Raw genomic sequence first — 19,269 nt, forward strand, 5'->3', positions numbered from 1 at the left:
GCTTGTTGAAAATTTTAATACTTTATTCTATTTAATATATTTAAGAAAATATTTAAGAAATATAATTATCTCATGTAATATTACCCATATTATAAAAATATATAATATATTTAATTTATGACTCTGTAAATAAGTTCATGAAGTTGTAAACCAAATTCCTTCACATTTGAATTTGGCTCTTATACTTTAACATTTTTGGATCATATTAAAATATGAAAAGAAAATTTTATTAATTAATAAAGATGAAAATGAAGATGGTATCTATATATACATATATATATATATATTTATGCAGAAATATGATAGAATCAAGAAGGTGCAAAGGGGAAAGGTTAAAAACTTCAAAGAAGATACTTATAATTGGGAATTATATAAATATATAATGTGTGTGTGTCTCTATATATATATATAACCTTATCAATTTATCAATACATATACATGTGTGTGCGTGTGTATATAGATAATATATGCACGTATATCACGATATTAATTGCACTGAATATCATAATAATAATTTAACAATTTGTATAATCATATAATATATATTTATAGATACAGATAATTAATGTTGTTGTAAGTATATACTAGGCAGCAGCTTCGTTGAAGCGTTTATCCAACTGCCTTTGACAGAGGACATGAAGATCGCCGCCAAGACAAGACTTAGCATGTAAACACGACCACCGATCACAAATGAATTTCAAACTTATTGGGGCCACATATGATTGTTCATACACCATCATATATATGAATTATGTGTTTATATATATATACACACGTGTCAAGGCATTTGATAAAAAGAGTAAGGAAGGGTAAACTTTCATACATAATTGACAACGTCATAAACCAAATCAATTAGTGAATATAGTAAATAAATTTAGTACTTATTTTTTATTATACATATTAATAATATATTTCTTCACTAAGTTTTTTATTAAAAAAATTTAATTTTTTTAAAAAGGTGCATAGGCAGTGGATGCAACCAAACATGAATTTTCAATAATGAAGGAAAAAATAAAAATCCTTCTTGAGGTAATATTCTATTTTATATATTTCATAAAATTTATTTTCATATATATCTTTTTCTTTTATAGATTTCGTAAAAATTTCAATTGAATTGAAATTTACAAACTTATATAGTATAAAATATTCTATATTTTTATTAAAAGTTAAATTCATAAATTTTAAATAGAATATAAGAGTTTTAACTACAATCATATTATTTTAATTATTAATAGCTATAATTATGCAGCCTATAAAACAGATTTTCAATAAAGTAAAACTTATGCTGTATAAGTATGCAAATTTAAATTCAGTTAAAATTTTTACAATATCCAAAAGAAAAAAGATATACATGAAAATAAAATGTTACAGAATATGTAAAATAAAATATTACCTTAAGAAGGATTTTCATTTTTTCCTTCACTAATGAGAATTCACGTTTGATTGCATCTAATGCATCCATGCACTTTTTTATTCCAATAAAGAAATTTGAAAAAAAAAAGAAAACTCTTTAAAGAGATATATTAGTAATATCTGTAATAAAAATTAAGTATAAAATTTGTTTACCACATGAATATATAAAGACTGTTAATTGATTTATGACCTCAATTGTATATAAAAGCTTACCTTTCCTTATTCTTTTTATCAAATGCCTTGACGAATTCCTCACATTTCAATGCCATTTGACAAGCGCGAAGGCTACAATTAATATCAGCTAATTATTTTGTAAAAAGTAAAAATTAGGTACATCTATTAATTAAGTGATAAGCACAAGAATAACACAATACAAATGATCTCCAAGTAAGAACACACATAAAATACAGTTTGACCCAAGATTAGTTAAGTGATATACACTAATTACTATAATACAAATAACTTTCAAATGAAGATACATATAAAAATACAATCTGATTCAAACTTATAATCTCTTATAAAAGAAGAAACACATAAACTATTAAACTAATTATTTAATTAATTAAGTATACACATATATAGTTAATTAAATTAATAATTATATATCTTTTGGATAGATATCTAAGTACATTTATCCTTATCTATAAGAGTATGAGTTCAAATTAGACTATACATCCCATGACATATCATTTAACTATTAAAATCAATGAATTTTTGCTAGCAAAAATTGTACTTGATAAATTTTATTATTAAATATATATTATAAGATCAATAATAACACACATAAATACTCCAAATTAAAGAGTTTTGATTTGTGATAATTAGTATTACTTACATACCTTGAGGAGGCTCATTTAATCTTGATGTAAAGTGCACAAATCTTAGAAAAATCCGCATTAGATACTTTGTCCCTGCAAATTAAGAGAAGAAGACCAGATAACTAAAACCAATCAATTAATCATATATTGTTAATAACTACTCATATCTATATTGAGATATATATTATGTACACATACAAAGCTTTACCCATATCTGATAAGGTGATATCATATTCAATCACGAAGGTGCAAACCATATCATAGAAATAATTTGGATCACAACCAAAATCTCCTTTCAATTCATATGCTACTACAAGAAAGTGATCTACCATATCCTTTAACAAAAATCGAATGCAAATCAATCAATGACATCGATAAATAAATAAAAGAAAAATATATCAGATGTTAAGCATTAAACCTCTTATTCCATCGAGTGGATCATGTGGAGGAGCTGTGTGCTTTGATCCTCCTATTCGAAATGATTGGATAAGAGCTATAACAACCCATACCTCTATAGGGAGTTAGGGTACCATAAGAACTTATATTCCCAACACGAAAAATACAATAAAGTTGTATCTCTAAATAAAAATAAGTATGTCTAAGAGCAATGTTCACATCCCTCGCTAGTGAGGGTTAACCATTAGATTTATCTAAAATTAAAAAAATATATATAATTAAAGTTTGTGTAATTCATCCTTTCTTACACGTGGATCATAGGGAACATTGTCTCTGCTCACCCAAATCAGCTCCTAGAGTTTGTTTGTTCCATTGTTAATCCCATTCCTATTTCCAAACAGCATCACTTTTACCCTCACAGAGAACACTATCTCGCTCACCTAGATTTGCCTCCTAGAATTTTATATTTATTTTGTTTTTAATCCCTATCCAATTTGTTTCCTTGTCTCGACTCACCAATGCCACCATTTCCCAAACAGACATAAAGAGAATTAAATATAAAAGATAACAAAATAATAATTCCCAAACAAACATCAGATTCAGACCACTATTTTCCTCTTTTTCTTTTTCCTATCCCTCACCCGTTCTCATCCTTTTAATTTTCCTCCTATGTTTCTAGCATATCTCCTATGTTCTCTCCTCATAGTTGTCCACACGATAATTCCATCATTTTTCCAATCTTTTGTTTATCCTCAGATCTCAGTCTCGATTTTTTTAATTTTTACTCCTGGTTCTAATCTGATTTCAAGAAAATGTCCCTATTCCCAGATAAACTCATTTCCTCTAAAAAATATCTCAAAAAATTTAGAAGATAAATTTTACTCAAGCGGTGAGAGTCAAATTTCACTTACCTTTTTTCTTAGTGATGGTGTTAATCTGATTGACGGATTCCTCCCTTGTTCCACTCCCGATTCCACTACTAGCTGATTAATCTTATTGAAGAAATCGCATAAAAACTTCCTCTCGGTTTACCCTAACTCTGAATTTTCTTCTCTTCCCCTGTAGCCCAACGTCCTCTTTTAAAATTAAGGAGGAACCTCCAGAACCGTTGAGGATGGCAACGAAATCCCTAAATTAAATAGATATTACAAAATATTTTTTGATAATTGATTCATAATTAATATTTTTACTTTTAATAATTATGGTAGAAACTAATAACATCTTCTAAAATATATTTATATATTTGTATATTTATTTTTTGAAAAGAAGATTTTTATCTCTTTAATTATTGAAGTAGTAATCAAATTTTTAAATTTTAAAGACTAATGAAGAAAAAAAATCTCTAAACTTTGACTTCTAATAAGCATTCAATTTTCTAAATTTAGATATTCTTTAAGTCTAATCTCATAATAGTTTTTTTTATAGATAACATAATGAAAATAATGTTAAAACTCTAAAATATTTGATTACATAAGTTCAAAAATAAATTATGACACTTGTAGTTTTTTTTTTCTTTCTTGATGCTTTTTGATTTTCTTTCAATCTTTCTTTAATGCTATAATTTATATCTATGATGCAATGTTCAGATGGGAAACAATAAAATAGTTTCTTTATAAAATTAACTCTATTAATTTCTTCACCACAATATAATTTCTTTATAATCTTATCCTCCCATTTATTATTGTTTTACGATGTGATCAATTTTAGGTGATTTAGAAATATAAGAAGAGTCAAAAAATAATTGGGAGAAAGAGGAAAAACATAAGGATATAAGATAGAAAAACAAGAGTTAGATTGGTAGTATTATAAAGTTAAGTTCTCTTTTTTTTTCCTAATGCATAACGCACAATTAGGTAGTAATTATAAAGTAGATTCATTATAAGGAATCATATTCTTCCAATGATTCCTAAGTTTCAGACCGCTAAATAACACAAAGCACATATTTGACTTTCTATGAAATTACCTCTTTACCTTAAATAACAAAAAAACATAAATTACATTGTAAATTAAATATGTCCAAAAGTATATATCTGTACTTACATTAAGCGGTATTAAATCTATCTTGTTCATTTGATTCAATTTTTACTTTTTGTGCAATTACTAGTAATCCTTTACATGTTGAATGAGGTATATATTCATTAATTTTATTTTTGAACCACTTATATTTTTAGCTTGAATTCATTGAATGAAATTTTATTTCATAATTCTTCATATATAGGAAGATCAATTAGAATTTAGTTCTCAAAAAACATAAATGAGAGAGTTTAAATATTAAAATTGTGATATATTGTTAAATTATAAAATATGGGAGAAATGTAGCAATTAAATTTCTTAAGAAAATGATGAAGCTTGTTTAGAAATTAAAGCAAATGGAACAATTAGATACATATACAAATATTTTAACTTCTACTACTATACTATACTATATCTATTTTTACAATATAGTTTCTCAATGAGTAGTATAATTTGACCCACAAACTAAAAATTTCTATGTAATTTATTCATTTATAAATTGAAAATATATACCATATATATGAGGTTAATTTCTATTGTCGCTAGAAATATATTTATTTATTTTTTATTTTTGATATTTTTTGTGGTACAGTTTGAGAGAAGGATTGTGGCTAATGCTAGAACTAGATGAAGTAGAAGTTGTTGAATGCTGTATGTTTAGTTTCCTCTATGAGCTGATGCTCAGAACTAAAAACTTACAAGTCTGTAGTAATGCAAAAATATGCAATGAATACAAATATTAGTTTGCAAGAAATATCTTATCATCACTCTCTAATCACTCTCTCAAGTAATATTTTACATGCCAGTTGAATTTTTTCGACTAATCTGGAATCAACCGAGGGAATATATTAAAAAGTTCTATTGTCAAACATTAATTTAGATATCATGGTGACGATTTACGAGACAGAAAAAAGCCATAACCAATCAAAAATGATATGCAAGATACAGAAAATGTCATAATCGAATAATAAAGTTAAAATAATATAAGAATATTCTCGATTTACAGTTAACTCTTCAAAAGAATGCCTTTCACTCCTATAGTACTATGTATATGATATAATGTGACATCTCAAATGCTAATTAAGTTATAAGGGTGCCAGATGCAGAAATAGGTTACAAGTGCATGATAGATAATTGTATGTAGCGGAGCAAATTATTATAAATTCCTTACCAAAATATATGAGTTCCAATTATACATATATAACTAAGGCCAGAAGTTGCAACAAAATATAACATATCAAAATACAAAAAGGGCCACTTCTTTTACTATGTGAATGGACTCATTAAAAAATTTTGGGACAAGTCATGCCGTCAAGGTTTGTGGATCCACGAAATCCTTATAAACTTCAAAGGGTAGGTCAGCGATCTGTTCCTCACTATCTTCCTCATCTTAGGGGGGGAACATGAAAAGGGATGAGTTCCATATACTCAGTAAGGAAAATAATATTTAAATAACATCATAAGATTTTAAAAGTGAATAATTATGTCATCAATACTTACCATCAGGGGTCACATCAGGGTCCTTTCTTATTTATGAAAATAATTTATTTATTAAAAAAACATCAAATCTATCATATCATAGTCATAACAATCAAATCAATCATGTTCATAATAGAGAAAATCAAATAAATCATGATATACTTAGATTTTTATGTCATGCTTCGGGAAGTCATTCCAACTTCCATCTACTGAGGGCAAATACGAATTTTTGACTACTCACGTGGAATGATCAGATCAGATATATAACAGTAATTTACCAATAACACATTTTCGGCTTGCCAAACCATGACATGATCTATGACAACGACCGTGCCAACCACAGTGGTTTTATTAGATAGCTTATAACCACGACAGTATTTAACCAAAGGTGACCCCTATTAAATAATTCGCAGCACCACTCTCGTCAGAGGGTACACCATCATCCACAGGGAGCGGTCCTCTCACGTCTTTCTGGACCAGATGGGGGACGAAAAAAACATAAATCACTCCTAAGCTCTTGGAGAATGGAAGAATGAAATGGAAGTGATAAGAAAAATTGAAGAGAGGGGTCCCAATTTATAGAAAATGGGGACCATAAAATTTGAAACAAATGACAAAATCTAGTGAGGAAAGGGAGAGTTAAATGAGAAAGAAGTGATGTGACATGACTCGACTGTGGTGAAAAAACGAAGAAAGCCTCCCAACTGATGGTGGCACACTCTTAAGACAACAATGGCATACCACCCAACTAGTGGTGCGCACGAGCCGAGGCAGTGCCCGACACCCAAGGTGGTGGCAGCACACTGCCCGAGGCAATAGTGTTCCTCCCCAGTTGGCTGCGCATTGCATGCCTAGCCTGCAGGTGCGTTGGCTTATCCTACTGCATGCAGGGTGTACAACGTGGACGGCGTATGCATAGGGCACACGGTGTCGTGCCTGTCTGCGCGCGCAAACTGACCTCATGCCCTGCGATGATGGGACGTGCACACATTGTGCACCTCCGATGTTGGCCGCACGCACGCATGCGCACGAGGTGTGCAATGCCCGCGTGGGTCTTTTCCCCTAGGTATATTCCCGTGGGATTTTACCCCTTTTTTTGTCTCTTCTCCTGAAAATTTATTTTTAAAATAGAATAAAATAATATTGACAAAAATAATAAAAATCAAAATTTCATAATAAAATTAAAAATGTGAATTAAATTTATGAAATGCGATATAAAAATTACGAAATAATTAAAAGAGTTCAAGTCACCTTAGGGCTTGAATAAATAGGGATTTCCTAATTACAAATTAAATGCAAAGGTTTGTGGGGTGTTACATATAAAGTCTATAAAAAGGAAATAATATGTTTAATCTCCAATCCAGGAAGATGTTTCAAGCGAATGCTAATCGTAAATCAACAAATCATCTTTACATTAAGATCCTATGATACTCGAATCACTGCTCAAAAGCTTTAACCCCAAAATAAAATTAAAAATAAACCATTGTTATCATCACCATTATACATTTAAGTTTTTCAAATAGGTAAGTTGAGCCGCAAATTGAAGTTACCTATCCTTGTATAAAAGTAGCTTTAGAATCTTATATTATGTAAGTCTTTTGGGAGTTCTTCTAACCACACTTTCTCTTAGGGTTAGCACTTATCATGCAAGAGAAGGCATTGATAAGCTCAGAATCCTCTTCAGTTATCAGAATTTTGGCTGCAGTTGGTCTGCAAGTATAAGCTTAGCCACAAGGTATCCAACAATTGACCATGTCTGGAATAACCGTGCTTAATTCCTGATGAACCTTCCTCTTTTTAGTCATAGTATTCAAGCCACTTGTCTCTTGATATGCGTCTTTAAGCAACTTCAATAGCTCTTGCAGTGATTTATGGTATTTTCATCTTTATGGTTGCAACAATAAGCTACAAAAAGTCCATTTTTAAAATGTTAAGCCGCACTGTCAACATTCCTTCATTATTGCTTTATTTTATAAAACATCACGAGGTAGCATATCCTATTGGATTCAAGCATGATAACTCAGGAAACTTATACCTAAATATAACTTCTACAAAGGGTTTTTTGGAGCAATGAATAAAACATTAGCAACAGAGAGAATATTTGAGCATAACAAACTAACCTGCCATAGCAGAGTTGGCCAAGAACCACCATTGTGGTAAGACCAAGGCCTGCATCAGAAAGAAATGTAGTGAGAAATACTGAAGATAATGAAGAGATAGATCATAAATAAATAATACGAGAGCAAATATCTTATGTGTTCTTAGGATCACTACCAGTGATTATTTTCCACTCCTAACCTTCAAAAGTGGGATTACATATCTTGAATGGCATGTCTGCTACCAAATCTACCCATTTCACTTCAATAAGATCTAGTATGGCATGTGACTGATTAGATGTTGCCAAACTACTACAACAGACCACATGTTTCCTAGAGAAAAAAATTGGAAATCCATATATACTGCCTATAAGTTTCCAATTAGATAACTTCCTTTATTAGGCATCTATTCCACCAACCACGTAGAAATTTGATCTGGGTAAATTTTGAACTTATTAACTGCATCATATGAGTACTCCTCAATCTTGTAACGATAAATCTTATTCAGTTTTCACAAATCAATCCAATAATACTCCATGATGTGGAATAAAAGAGCAAGTAGGCAATTATTCAATGCCCGGATAAGATTCACTGATCCATTTTGGAGTAAGCATTTTATGGGCACAGAGTAAGGCAGAATAAAATAGTGCCTATAAGAAATAAAAATTAAGGATTAATTGGGGATGCCATAGAAAAGAAGGTAAATAAATAAGATATGTCAGTTACCAACTTATAAATTTAAATAATAGCCGATTCATGTAGGCTAGTGAGTCAGATCATAATCTGTTATTTCCACCACCATGTTAGAAACATACTTAATGCACAAACCAAAACTCTATGGTGTCAGACATGTAAGCTATGAACTATCTCCAAAAAATATATGTTATAAACTATACAATCTCCATCATTTTGGGGAATTACACCATTCGAAAGTAACAAAAAAATACATTGAGTAACAATTCTAATAGTTGAACATTTTTTGAATCGACCAGACTAGAATCATATACTTATTACACATGCCAGAAACTCACTTGAGAAACACGAAGATATGATATCAATTTAAATCAAGCTTGTCAAGTACTTAATTTAAACTTCCACTATTGTTTCCCAAATTTATTTAATTTTATAATTTCACTACCAGCATAGTTGCTGGAACAAGGCCCTATTACATCATATGCAGAATTATTCTATATAACCACTCTTTTGCTACAAAAGTTGCAAACTCCAAAAACTCAAAAACTGAATACCAAATGTCCATTACCATAAAAATGAATCTACCCTGATGATTCCTTCGTTCCACAAACTAGAGTTAATTTGTAACACTCAAGTGATTCTAATTCCTTTCTTATTATTTTTATTTTTCTTTTTTTTGTATTTGAATTTTTTGGATTTTTATTTAATTTAATTTAATTCAATTTAATTTAATTTAATGAAATAAAAATAATAATAATGATAAAATTAGGTAAAAATATTATTTGGATTTAATTGAAATTGATTTTGGGAAAAAGGGGTGGAAATTTGGATTCTGGGGGTGTTTTTAAAAATAAAATTAGAAACTGGGGGTCAAAACGTAATTTAAAAAAGTTGTGCCACGTCAGCACCCACGTCAGCAGCCACGTCAGTGGCCCGGTTAGCAGCCTCGACCAACCAAGACACGCCACGTGACAAGAAAGCGCTGACACGGGACGGGCCAAGTGGGCGATCCGCGTGCGCGTGATTGGACGGCCCAGATCTGTCCCCGCGCGCACGGATGACCCAGATCAAACATGCACACAGACGGCCTAGATTCACGCGTACGGACGGCCTAGATTCAATCAGGCACAGACGACACAGATTGCATCGCGATCGACGGCCCTGATTTAATCCCAATTAAATCGTAATCAGATGGTCCAAATTTAATCTTGATGGACGGTTGAGATTAAAAGGCAAAGGGTATAAATAACCCCACTCACACCTGACCACAAAACCCTAGCCGCCAATGCCTCGCCGGAGAAGAAGAACTAGACGCCGGAGGAGCCAGCCGCCGCCGCACCAGGGAAGTTTCTGACCACTGATCGAGATAAATTTTCTCCCCCTAGCTCGTTTTTTGATGCTGAGTACACCTATGGCAAAACCGGAGCCAAACCACTCGCCAAACGGTCGAAAAACCCAGCCGAAGCCCAGCGGCGCCGCCGCGTCCCCCCTCTATTTTTGCCTTCGATAAGGCCCTTCCCGGCCTCCGTTCGATGCAAATTTTATACCACTGTGATCACCGTTCTTTTCTCTACAGGTTGATTGGAGCCAAACATCAAAAACGCGACTCACACCGGAGGAGCCGCTAAACCCAAAGCACCGCCGTCGGTTAGTTTCGAGTTTTCATGAATTTTTGGCCCCTCGAGGGCCCTAGGGTTGTTTTATCGCAAGGATCGATGCAAGTGTGGCCAAATTCGGCCAAAAACGTCCAACCTGAGGCGGATCACCACTGCAAGCGGTGGCGTCGTCACCGGAGCACGGCAGAGCCACCGTGTCAGAATTTCGATATTGGCTGAAAGGGGCCCTAGGTCTAATTTTGGATTTTTTGGGACACGTGCAGGTACCAGTAGTGCGTTTCAGTTTTTTTAGAAAAAATTCAGGAAAATTAGGGACAGCCTCTAGGCGCACTGTAGAGTCGAATTCAGACCCCGAAACAAGTAAGGACCTCTCACCCTATTTCCTATCACGGTATTAAAGCTAAATAAATAATTAAACTGTATTATGTGACTTTATAGATGTATAATTCATTAAGGTTGCCAATGGAGCCCGAGTCTGATACAGTGTTGGTCTGTTATTGTTTGATCTAATTTCCAGTATTAAATGCAGCATGATGTTTGATGTAATTATGTTATGGTCTCATATGCATGAACTATGGTTTCTTTTATTATAGTTTGTATTATAGTGAACCCGGTACTATATTGTCTTATTTGATGTCAATTACTGGTTTATATGTTGTATATGATTGGATGATTGAGATTAAGGAAAAAAAAAAGGCAAAAAGGATATGTGAATTGATAGGTGGAAAATGTGGACAGCCTGACTAGATATCCTAGGAGAAGGTGGATGGACCGGGTCCGTAGGGAACCCTATCGGGAACGTGGTCTCTCATACCGGACGGGGTGTGGAGACCTTATGTGTTTTGGCGCTCATACCGGACGGGGTATGGGGACGGCCCATTTCACCCTCATACCGGACGGGGTATTGAGGTTCATGGTTTTGGCTCCCATACCGGACGGGGTATGGGGACGGCCCTGGAATCAGGCTGTAAATGTTAATGGTTCACGTGTAGCGGAGTCTCCCTATAGATCCCCATGGATACTAGCAGGTTGGTAAAAAAGGAAATCTATTTTCTGATGATTGAAATGTAAAGGTATGATATGTGTTATGTTATAAAGTGTGTATGATTTCATGATATTATAAGGTTATTGTTTTCATATGTTGTTTTCGTGGATCTCACCGAGGTAAGTGGACAGTAAAGGTTTTTATGTTAATAAACGAGTTTGTTATAAATTATGCTCCATTGGTCATTTTTGTTTTCTACCCACCTTTACTTCCGTGGCGGTGAGATAGTATGATGTCTTTAATGGGCTAGTGTAGCTCATCCCTTATTTAACCATTTTAGATCAGGAAGAGGTTGTTCCCGAGCCCGTTCCGCAGGAAGATGGCGAAGGAGATGCCTAAAGACTTTATAGTTATATTTATAGTTTTTATTTCGAGTATCTCTTTTAGTTAGTTTGTTCCTTCATGTTTTGAGTATGTTTTGGTTATTGTGTAAGGGATGTTAATCAAAATTTTTATTACACTTCCACATTTGAGATTTTTAATACATATATTTCATTTAAATTTCTGGGGCCGTTACAGTTGGTATCAGAGCCACGTTCCTTGGACCCATCCCTTACACAATAATGCTTAGAGAAATATTCACCGATAAACCGTTACTCAACCATTCCTTATGAAATGCAGGTGTAGAGAGATAAGGAGAGGAAGACCCCCACTAAACCGAGCAGCCCGGGATAATTCACTTCGGGAGGATATAAACAGGTTATTTGAGATGATGGAAGGATTCATAGCTGCCCAGCGAGGGCGAGAGGAGAGGAGGGAGTTACCCGACCCTCCTCCACTACCGCAGGTTGAGCCTCCGCTACAGCAGGCTGATCCTGAGCCGCCCCAGCAAGAGCCTGCTCCTCCACCGTACCACCCGGCACCACTGCCGTAGTACAACCTGGTGCCCCAGCCACGGAACTACCCGGCACCGCCACAGCACGAGCCAGTGCCCCCAGCATATCAGCAGGTGCCACCACAAGACCCCCCAGTCTATCCCATGCCGGGTCCAGTCCCTCCTCCACGGGACCCCGCTCATTCCTTGATCGATCCAGGCTACACAGAGAGGTATAGGAGATTGAACCCCTCCACCTTTGCAGGGGGATCCTCTTTTGAAGAGGCCCAGTACTGGCTAGTGGAAACTGAGAGAGCTTTCAGGACCTTGGGAGTAGTTCCTGAGCAGAGAGCTACCCTTGCTTCTTACATGTTGGTAGGGGAAGCAGGACGTTGGTGGGAGCTCAAGCAGACCACCCTTCCTACACCAGTCACTTGGGAGCAGTTCTTAGCGGCCTTCCATGCGGAGTATCTCCCTGAGCACATCTGACACCTAAAGGAAACAAATTCTGTTCAACTGGTTCAGGGAAACATGACAGTATTAGAATATGCTCATAAGTTCCTAGAGCTGGGCCGATACTCCCTGGAGACATTGATGGATGAGGGCCGAAAGACCAGGAGATTCCAGTGGGGTCTCCGCCCAGAGATCAGGCAACACTTGTTAGTACTAGAGCTCAAGACATATTCAGCAGTCCTAGCAAAGGCACAGATCGTGGAAAGAAGCTTCAGCACCCGTCCTCAGCCAGGAGGGAGTTCCCGACCCTCAGCCCCGTTCTGCAGGCCAGCACCTACTGCGCCTGCCCAACTAAATAAGAGGCCAAGACCAGCCATCCAGGCCCCTCCTCAGGCTCCAGGGGCAGCACATGGGAAGATCTGTCAGCACTACGGCAGAGATCACGGGGACCGACCCTGCTACCGCCTCAACAACACTTGTCGCATTTGTGGCAGTGCCCAGCATTATGCAAGAGAATGCCCGAGGAACCAGAATCAAGGGAGGCCTCTTATCCAGGACAGAGCCTACAACCTTACCTAGCAGGATGCCGACGCCGACGCCGACCCGGATGTAGTACAGGGTATGTATACTATCTGTGACCATATTGCTCATTTTTTATTTGACATTGGTGCATTGCATTCTTTTGTTTCATATGCTTTTGCTTCCAAAATTAATGTATCACTTGATAAACTTGAATCATTGTTGTTTGTGTCTACTGGCGGGGGTGAAACACTACTAGGGAAAGCTATCTATAGGGCTTGTGCCATGGAGATAGAAAATAAAAAACTGAGTGTAGACCTGATAGGGTTAGACATGGGGAATTTTGATGTAATCTTAGGAATGAATTGGCTAGCGGCGTATCACGCCACTATAGATTGCTTTAACAAGAAAGTTGTATGTAATCCTCCTAACGAGGAGCCATTTACAAATTAATAAAATTATTCAGTATGTATTCCTTGATGGTAAGTTTTCTTAACTTCTAGTGCCTTAATCTTGCTGCTTTCTTTGACTAGGCAAGCCCAAGAAGAAAATTTGTATTCAAGAGATTCCGGTAGTCCTAGACTTCCCATATGTGTTTCTGAACGAACTGCCCAGTCTGCCAGTTGACAGAGAAGTTGAGTTCACTATAGACCTACAGCCAGGTACCCAGCCCATTTCGGTTGCTCCTTACCGCATGAGCCATATTGAGATGGAAGAGCTGAGGAAACAGATCACCGAATTGCAAGACAGTGGTTTTATTAGACACAATGTGTCCCCTTGGGGTGCTGGAGTCACTTTTGCAAGGAAGGGAGATGGAACGTTGAGACTGTGCATTGATTACAGAGGATTGAACAAGGTTACGGTCAAAAACAAGTATCCCCTTCCCCGGATTGATGACCTCTTTGATCAGCTGTAGGGTGCACAAGTCTTCTCTAAAATAGACCTACGATCAGGTTACCATCAAGTGAAGATAAGAATAGAAGACATTCCCAAGACGGCCTTCCGAACCAGGTACGGACACTATGAGTTCCTGGTCATGTCATTTGGCCTAACCAATGCCCCGGCAATCTTTATGGATATGATGAACAGGGTCTTTAGAGAATTCTTGGATCAATTTTTCATCGTGTTCATTGATGATATCTTAGTCTACTCAAAAAGCAGAGAAGAACATGCTCACCATCTTGCCCAAGTTTTGCAGGTCCTTAGAAACAAGAGGTTATATGCGAAGTTGAGTAAGTGTAAATTCTGGCTTGAGCAAACCGCCTTCCTAGGACACATCATATCAAAGGAAGGGATATCAGTAAATCCTGAAAAGGTTGAAGCGGTACTTGGCTGGGAGAAGCTGACATGAGTTAACGAAATCCGTAGCTTCCTGGGAATGGCAGGTTATTACTACAGGTTCGTTGAAGGATTCTCCAGTCTAGCAGCTCATCTAACTCGACTCACAAAGAAGAATGCCAAGTTTGAGTGGAATTAAGACTGCGAAAGAAGATTTTCAGAATTAAAGAAGCGGCTGACCACTGCACCCGTGCTGCCTTTACTGAGTGGATCGGGAGGATATATAGTTTATAGTGATGCCTCCTATCTGGGCCTGGGTTGTGTCCTAATGCAGCATGGAAAGGTTATAGCATACGGGTCTAGACAGCTAAAGAATCATGAGAAGAACTATCCCACCCATGACTTGGAGCTTGCCGCAATCATTCACGCCTTGAAAACCTGGCGCCATTATTTGTACAGAGAGACCTTTTAGATCTATATCAATCATAAGAGTTTGAAACACATATTCACTCAGAAGGATCTCAACATGCGTCAAAGAAGGTGGATGGAACTCCTTAAGGACTATGATTGTGATATCTTATACCATCCGGGTAAGGGCAACGTGGTAGCAGATGCCCTCAGTAGGAAAAGTGCAGGTATCTTAGCCCATTTGATGGTTTCATAATGCAGACCAATTGGGGCCACACAACAGGTTCGACTTCATGACCTGAAGAGAGTCACATGTTTGGGCCACCTGACAGTCCAGCCTGAGTTAATCCAGAGAATAAGGGAAGCCCAAACAGTCGACCCCCCCTGGTAGCCCGCAAGAAGGATGCAGAACAAGGAGGGAGCTCAGAATTCTAAATCTCTACCGATGGATTACTTCGTTTCCAAGACAGGGTGTGTGTCCCAGATGAAAGTGAGTTAAAAAGAGACATCATGACGGAGTCCCATAGCTCGAAGTTTGCCATACATCCAGGAAGCACCAAAATGTACCAAAGCATGTGACCCCGATTTTGGTGGCATGGGATGAAGAGACACATAGCCGACTTTGTATCTAAATGCTTGGTATGTCAGCAGGTCAAGGTAGAGCATCAGCGCCCAAGTGGGTTACTTCAGCCTTTACCGATCCTGGATTGGAAGTGGAAACATATCACCATGGACTTCGTATTAGGGCTACCCAAGGCACGTTCAGGACATGATGCCATATGGGTAATCGTTGACCGACTTACAAAGTCTTCCCACTTCCTAGCCATCAGGATGAACGATTCATTGGACAAGTTGGCAAGAATGTATATCCGGGAGATAGTCAGATTGCATGGGGTTCTAGTGACAGTAGTATCCAACAGGGATCCCAGGTTCACTTCTCGGTTTTGGAGTAGCTTCAAGCAAGCTATGGGAACAAAGCTGTCTCTTAGTACTGCCTTCCATCCTCAGACTGATGGACAATCAGAGAGGACAATTCGTACGCTTGAGGATATGCTTCGAGCTTGTGTCCTGGACTCTGGGGGCCACTGGGATGACCATCTACCCCTGATAGAGTTTGCCTGCAACAACAGCTACCAAGCTAGCATCGGCATGGCTCCATATGAGGTGTTATATGGGCGCCCGTGCAGATCACCGATTTGTTGGGAGGAAGTGGGCGATAGAAGATTGTTCGGCCCGGAGTTGGTAGAGGAGACCACGTCCAAAATAGTTAAAATCAGAAAGAACATTCAGACAGCTCAGAGTAGGTAGAAGAGTTATGCAGATACCCGGAGGAGAGACCTAGCATTTGAGAAAGGCGATCGGGTATTTCTTAAGGTCACTCCTTTTAAGGGAATTAATAGGTTCGACAGGAGGGGAAAATTAAACCCCCGATATATTGGACCCTTTGAAATCTTAGACAAGATTGGTACTGCTGCATACAGACTAGCACTGCATCCAGAGCTCTCCAGAGTTCATAACGTGTTCCACGTATCCATGCTACGTAAGTATAACCCGGACCCTTCTCATGTCTTGGCTCATGAACCGCTTCCAATCCAAGACGACTTGTCTTATGAAGAAGTACCAGTCAGTATCACGGACCGAAAGAGCAGAATACTCCGCAACCGAAAAATATCTTTTGTAAAGGTCGTATGGCAGAACCACACGCCCAAGGAGGCTACCTAGGAGCTAGAATCAGAATTTAGAGCCCAGTATCCCCATTTGTTCAACCAAGAGTAAGAGGAAAATTTGGGGGACCAAATTTCTTTAAGGGGCGGAGAGTTGTAACACTCAAGTGATTCTAATTTTTTTCTTATTATTTTTATTTTTCTTTTTTCTTGTATTTGAATTTTTTGGATTTTTATTTAATTTAATTTAATTCAATTTAATTTAATTTAATGAAAATAAAAATAATAATAATGATAAAATTGGGTAAAAATATTATTTGAATTTAATTGAAATTGATTTTGAGAAAATGGGGTGAAAATTTGGATTCCTGGGGTGTTTTTGAAAAGAAAATCAGAAATCGGAGGTCAAAACACAATTTAGAAAAGTTGTGCCACGTCAGCACCCACGTCAGCGCCCACGTCAGCGGCCCGGTCAGTAGACCTAGCCAACCAGAAAATGCCGCGTGGCAATAAAGTGCTGACACAGGACGGACTACGTGGGCGATCCGCGTGCGCGCAATTAGACGGCCTAGATCCGTTCCCGCGCGAATGGACGGCCCAGATCAAACGTGCGCACGGACGGCCCAGATTCACGCGTACAGACGGTCCATATTCAATCAGGCACAGACGGCCCAGATTGCATCGCGATGGACAGCCCAAATTTAATCCCAATTAAATCGCGATCGGACAGTCCAAATTTAATATTGATAGACGGTTGAGATTAAAAGGCAAAGGATATAAATAACCCCACCCACACCTGACCACAAAACCCTAGCCGCCAGTGCCTCGCCGGAGAAGAAGAATCAGACGCTTGAGGAGTGGGCCGCCGCCACCCACCGTTGCACTGGGGAAGTTTCTGACAGCTGATCGAGGTAAATTTTCTCCCCCTGGCTCATTTTTCGATGCTGAGTCTGCCTATGGCCAAACCGAAGCCAAACCACCGGCTAAACGGCCGAAAAACCCAGCCGAATCCCAGTGGCGCTGCCGTGCCCCCCTCTGTTTTTACCTCCGATTAGGCCTTTTCCGGCCTCTGTTCGATGCAAATTTTAGACCACTGTGATCACCGTTCTTTTCTCAACAGGTTGATCAGAGCCAAACATCAAAAACGCGACTAATGTCGGAGGAGCTGTCGCACCCGAGAGCAACGTCGCAGGTAAGTTTCAGTTTTTCGTAATTTTTTGGCCCCCCGAGGGCCCTATGGTTGTTTTATCGCAGGGAACGATGCAAGTGTGGCCGAAAATGGCCAACCCGAGGCGGATCACCGCCGCAAGCAGCGGTGCCATCGCTGGAGCACAGTGAAGCCGCCATGCCACAGTTCTAATATTGGCTGAAAGGGGCCCTAGGTCTAATTTGGAATTTTTTTGGGATACGTGCAGGTACCGGTAGTGCGTTTTAGTTTTTTAGAAAAAAATTTAGGAAAATTAGGAACAGCCTGTAGGCGCACTGTAGAGTTGAATTCAGACCCCGAAACAAGTAAGGACCCCTCACCCTATTTTCTATCACGGTATTAAAGCTGAATAAATAATTAAAATGTACTGTGTGACTTTATAGATGTATAATTGATTAATGTTGCCAATGGAGCCCGAGTCTGATACAGTGTTGGTCTGTTATTGTTTGATCTAATTTCCAGTATTAAATGCAGCATGATGTTTGATGTAATTATGTTATGGTCTTGTATGCATGAACTATGGTTTCTTTTATTATGTTTTGTATTATGGTGAACCGGGTACTGTATTGTCTTATTTGGTGTCAATTACTGGTTTACATGTTGTGTATGATTGGATGATTGAGATTAAGAAAAAAAAAATCAAAAAGGATATGTGAATTGATAAGTGGAAAATGTTGACAGCCTGACTAGATATCCTAGGAGATGGTGGACGGACCGGGTCCGTAGGGAACGTGGTCTCTCATACCAGACGGGGTATGGAGACCTTATGTGTTTTGGCACCCACACCGGACGGGATATGGGGACGGCCCGTTTCACCCTCATACCGGACGGGGTATTGAGGTTCATGGTTTTGGCGCCCATACCGGACGGGGTATGGGGACGGCCCTGGAATCAGGTTGTAAATGTTAATGGTTCACGTGTAGTAGGGTCCCCCTATGGATCCCCATGGATACTAGCAGGTTGGTAAAAGAGGAAATCTGGTTTCTCATGATTGAAATGTAAAGGTATGATATATGTTATGTTATAAAGTGTGTATGATTTCATGATATTATAAGGTTATTATTTTCATATGTTGTTTTCGTGGATCTCACCGAGGTAAGTGGACAGTAAAGGTTTTTATGTTAATAAACGAGTTTGTTATAAATTATGCTCCATTAGTCATTTTTGTTTTCTACCCACCTTTACTTCCGTGGCAGTGAGATAGTGTGATGTCTTTATTGGGCTGGTATAGCTCATCCCTTATTTAACCATTTCAAATCAGGAAGATGTTGTTCCCGAGCCCGTTCCGCAGGAAGACGGCGAAGGAGACGCCTAAAGACTTTATAGTTATATTTATAGTTTTTATTTCGAGTATCTC

At 37.6% G+C, this 19,269-nt stretch overlaps 1 pseudogene; it reads right to left on the reverse strand.

Moving 5' to 3' along the window:
* Window positions 1-19,269, reverse strand: part of LOC148240191 (neutral/alkaline invertase 3, chloroplastic-like) — a 66,550-nt pseudogene that overhangs the window by 12,984 nt on the left and 34,297 nt on the right.

The sequence above is a fragment of the Carica papaya genome, chromosome 9, assembly GCF_054855325.1.
Source record: "Carica papaya isolate Zhongbai chromosome 9, ASM5485532v1, whole genome shotgun sequence".
In the NCBI taxonomy this organism is placed as follows: domain Eukaryota; kingdom Viridiplantae; phylum Streptophyta; class Magnoliopsida; order Brassicales; family Caricaceae; genus Carica; species Carica papaya.